A 5279-nucleotide genomic window follows, 5' to 3' on the forward strand; every position below is an offset into this window, starting at 1 on the left:
CGCCCCGCTGCCCGCCCCCCCCCGGCCCCGGCGGCCCGGCCGCGGGACGGTAACTAGCTTCTCGTTTGAATGGTGTGGTTTAGGGCAGGGCTTGCGCGGAGCTCATGTCCAAAAATGGTAACATTCGGCCCTTTTTTTTTTTAAACCGAAAGGGTGGCGTCGGGGAGGGGAGCTCAGGAGGAGCTCCAGCCTCGCCGCTCTCTAGTTATATATTTTTTTTTCCCCTTCTCCTTTAAACCAAAAGCATCCTGTATTAGATCACTCAGGAATCCTAATCCCCAAAACATTTCCGTTTTAGTCACTTCATCAGGCAACAATAAAGCAGAATTCGAAACGACGCTCGTGCTGAACGCGGCAGGGGCACCTCGGGGTGCAGCAGGCTCCCGCCGCTCTTCCCAGCCGGTCACTTGTTCGCTCCGGGCTCGCCTTTTGGATCGTGCCTTGCTCCGCCTCAGCTGCGAGGAGGCGGGAGAACCCCCAAACCTTCCGTGCTAGAGGGGAGGATACTGCTCGTCTATGCATAGATGATATAGTAATATATATAACGTAGCCCGAGGTGCGGGGCTTCCTCCTGTAAGGAGCTGGGAGTAACTGGGAAGGAGGGCACAACAGTGAAAAGACTTTCCTTCCTCTTTAGCCTCTCTCCTTCCCCCCTCCTCTGCTTCCAGGTGAAGGGTTTTCGGGTTCTCCTGTTCGTAGCTGTCTGAAATGATGCCACTCAGAAGTCTCCACTGGAGTCTGATGAGTTAATTGAAGGTGATAGCTATAGAGCTGCTGTCAGTCGTTTCCTTGCTTGGAGGGACTGGGGCGGTGAGAGTAGACAGCATGCGAATTAAAGCACACAACCAAGGGCATTTAATGGAGAAAGAGTTGATGGCAGTGATCTTATATTTCAACAAAGGAGAAAGAGGAATGTAATCTTGGGGGTGGTGGGGGTTGTGAGTGCTGGATGGCGTATCAGAAGACAGGGCTCTGCTCCTTTGAGGAGGGAAGCTTCTTCCTTTTCAAAAGATCTGCCTGACCGCAATCTGTATCTCCAGTTGTACGCCTATATCTGGCCAATACATCTAGAAACGGCCAGTGGGGCCCAGAGCGAGATGGGCAGTATTGCTCAGAGGCTGTGAGGGAAAATGATTGTCATGCCGTGGGGTTTTTTGCCTTTCACAGTGCAGGGTGAGGCAAAATATCTTGTCTGTAGTGGGATACTGGCTTGGTTGTCAGAAGCAGGAGCTGAACCTTTGAATTAAAAAGAAGTCCCAAACCCCAGGTTGTGGTACGTGCCGTAAAGTCTTTTAATATTGCTGCCTTCCAGGAGATTTTAAGTCCTCTTGGTCCTATCACAAGAGGGGGACAGAGAGCTACTCTGTTAACCTGGGTTACTTGTGTTAATTCCTTAAAACTCCCTCTTGGCTTTGCCCCTCCTCTGCACATCTGCTTCAAAATAATCCAAGCTAATTTCTTTCGATGGTCAACCACTACCAGTTGAATTTGATGTGATGGCTCTTCCCAGTTGCAGCCCGTCAGGCTAATGCCCCCTCAGAGGGATCAATGACCGGACCCCAGCTTGGGCAGACTGTGCAGATATTGAGGGACAGTCTTGTTCCCCTTCCCAGGGTCTGAATGTGACCAAAAGCCCTGTTGGGGTCTTGGGGCTTGCTTCCTTCTTAGGTGGGGAGATAACTGTCCATCAAGCATAAGCCTGCGTTGTATGGTGTAGTAGAACTGTCACTCCTTCTTACCTGTGAAATGAAATCGTTGCAGTAATTAAAGGTAAATGTTCATTACTGTACACATTAGTTAGTAGCTTACTAAGGTGAACAGGAGAGATTCATGCCTCCCAAATATTCCTTTACGGTCTCTTCAGGCTCAGTCTTTCCTGGTTGACTCATGTGGTTTAGGTTTTCCTTCACCTAAGGAATAGCTAGAGAATTTCTGACAGAGGAGATCTGCCTGATTCAAGTACTAAATCAGGCAGTACAAAATCTGATTTAAGTACCACCAAATTATTGTTGTTGTTATTATTTATAGCACTGAGGCCAGCCAGTGAGGCAGACTTGAAACTTTCATGCTCAGGCCCTCTCTTGGGGGGGAGACAGCATGTCTAAAGTGGTGGCACGGCCAGCAATCCAGTGAGCAAATGTCTGTGCGAGAAGTGACTGTGCCTTGCTGGCCATTTCCAACCCAGCCCCTTGTGCCCCAGCTCAGTAAGGCCCTGCGGGCTGGGGGTAGCTGTGCCACAGTGCTGTCCTGTGTGGCTTTGCGCAGCTGGGACTAATTGAGACTTGGGAAGCAAACAGTTTAGAGATGTTGCTCAAAGATGAATTGAATCCAGCCCCCCTTCTCCTGGTTGCATGGGCTCAGCAGAGCTCATGGCAGGCGTCGGAAGTGGGAAGATCTGATTTTTACTAACGGCCTCAACAGACGGGCTGTAAGGACAAGTTTGCTGAGTTTTCGGGAGCTGGTTTGCAGGTTTCCTACCTGCGCTGAGAGACAGATATGAGAGCCTTCACTGTCTGGGATGGTGCTTGAGATACGATCTCATGAGCTGCTTTGAGATGGGTAAATGGGTGAGCTGCAGAGTCAATTTCATATTTGCAGGGTGAAGCTTGGCATCTTGAACATGATACAGAGAAGAGACACTGGTCTCGCACCTCTTCCCACCTGTCCCTTCCTGGGAAGTTACTGTTTTACAATGTAGGGATAAAGTGACAGTTCCTGGGAGGAAGGCGGCTTTCCATGTGAAGCCTATTTTTCATGTCTATCAGAAGAGACTCTAAGAGGTTTTAAAGAGCTCATCGCAGCGTTGCTATGCATAAGTGGCAAAAAATACAATGTGCAGAATAAATTCAGGTACTTCTCACTTGATATAAGCCTCTACACAGCCTTTTGTGTAGGAGCAGGGGGTCTCTTTTGGGGATTAAAGTACTTTCCCCTTTGCACTGTTGAACTCCTCTCAGTAGTTTGTTCTAATAGCCTTTTCTTTCCTTTCCTTCCTCTCTTCTTTCCTGTCTGGAGTCAGGCTTCAAAGTAGTGATAGCCAAGGCATAACAAGATTGATCCTGCTGTTTCCCAGTGTTATAAAGCAAAACTTGCTGAAAGGCTTTGCAACGGTCTCACCTAGCTGTTGAGATAGACAAGCTTGCCATGTAGAAAGTACGTATGTGGGTGTTTATTGCCCAAGAGATTGTGACTTGTGCCCACAAGGACATTTCTCCATCTTGATGACAGATGGCCAGCTGCAGTGTTCAAACTTTTCCTGAGTCACCCTGGGGGCTTTTGGTGAAGGAGCTGGATTTGCCCTTGAGGGACTGGGTGAGCCACTTAGTGCTCAGCATGCCTGGCTCGTCTTCGCAGGTGAGGCGAAGGGTAGTGGTGAGGAGGACAACCTCCTGCCACCGCCTCCCAGTTGTCCCAGGGAGGTCAGGAATGACACTGGGGTGAAGCTGGCGCTGCTTTGGGGTGCTGGTAGGGGTCAGCACTCAGGCCCTGTGTGCAGCAGGCTCTCCTGTTGGCCACTCTTGTTTCATGAACTGGTTGCTCAAGGTGCACCTTGTTCAGTGTTTATTTTAAAATCTGGCCTGAAGGAACTTGTCCAAACTGTAGAGCTGGGTGGGAAACTTTAAATGTGGAATTGCTTTCTGACCTGCTGTCTTGACAACATGAGTAGGAGGCAGTGTTCATTTGCAGCATGTAGGAAAACAGCCATATACAACTGAAATGCTGTAAGGAATGATAGTAATGCTTTTCTTTAAAAAAAAAAAAAAAAAATTGCCTTTATCCAGTGCTGCTCTGCCTCACCAGGTTGGCGTTTCTGTGGCAATGTGGCAGTAAATGATATCTCTGGCTGAGAGAACTGCACTGTTCAGATTTATGGTGCTGCTGAAGCAGTGATAGCACAGACTTTGGAAGCAACTTTTCTGCCCTAAAGAAGTACTTGCTAAGTACAGTTATTCACAAACTTACAGAAATTCCCTGTCAGAAATGGCAGACTCCCAGAACCCCTCTCGCTACTCTGTGCCATGCACTGCATGTAAAGATACACATAAATACAAGAGTGATTCCATAACCTAAAACGCCATGGGTCTCACAGCCCTATTGTGTCTGCATCCAAGAGGTCTTATTGCTCTTGTTATTATTTGAATTTTGCTGTGCTAATCACCTTTCTGTTCGAGGTGGGGTTGTTAATGATAGAAAGTACCTGCTAAACAGAGCTCAGGTCCCTCATGGAAACACCCCACCTCCAAGCCTGCTGGTAGCATGCTCAGATCAGGTGGTATGAGTGTGACTAATATCTCTGACAAAATGTAAAAGTCACAATCACAGCTTCCTTTTCCCTTGGTTTGAGTGTCCTCTTGTCCAGACAGGGTCTATTTTGAGAAGGGTGTCCAGATTTCCAGAAAGCTTCAGTTGTGGTGGCTGCTGTGGACCCACACAAAGGTGTGATACCACACCTAATCTGTAGTTTGCTGAAATTTCTTTCAGCACTATCATAGATTCAGCCTTGAGGTAAATAAATGTGCGTTGTTGGTGAATGTATAGCACTGGGTCCCTTTGCTCCCACTGTGAGTGACACTGCATAGTACTCGATGGGCCATAGCAAGGGATGGTCCTTGCATGGTCTTCGTAGTCTGGGTGTGCTGTAGGGAGGGTGGTCCTGATGCACCTGAGGGTCCTCTGTGCTTATTTTGCACCGACCAGTATCAATACAGAAGCAGAATAGTGAAGTTTGTAAGGCTGCTTGCTTAGCTGCTCTCTTACAGTCAAAGCAGGCAGGCAATATAGGTCACCAGATATCTCTTATCTTTCAGATCAAGTATTTGTTGTTTAACATAGGTAGCTTGTTGCCAGATACTTGCTCTTCAAAACATTAAACTCAAAAGTTGCTGTAGGGGGGCTCTGGAAATGTCTGGCTTTGTAGATCAGTTATTTGTCCTTGAGTGTGGGAGCTGCCTCATACTTTCTGTGATCAGGTTTCATCAGGATGTGCGCTTGTGGTTTTTTTAACAAGAACATGATTATGCATTGTAACCTCTTGGTGCATGATGAATGAGGCATGTGCACTTTGCAGTGACTTATCCACCTATTCAGCATCCTGTTTAAGGGGGGAGGCTAAAGAGAAAGCAGGCATAGGTTAAAAAGGAGACTGGACATTCTTTGGAGGGCTCTATAACAGATCCCAAGGATCAACTCATGAGAACACTGTACTCACCAAACTGTATTGAATGTTCCTTCTCCTAATCCTCTAGGGAAGGGTGAAATGCCTCAAAGGCATCCAGCTA

Source organism: Haliaeetus leucocephalus, unplaced genomic scaffold (assembly GCF_000737465.1).
Source record: "Haliaeetus leucocephalus isolate CR32 unplaced genomic scaffold, Haliaeetus_leucocephalus-4.0 Scaffold417, whole genome shotgun sequence".
Taxonomy (NCBI): domain Eukaryota; kingdom Metazoa; phylum Chordata; class Aves; order Accipitriformes; family Accipitridae; genus Haliaeetus; species Haliaeetus leucocephalus.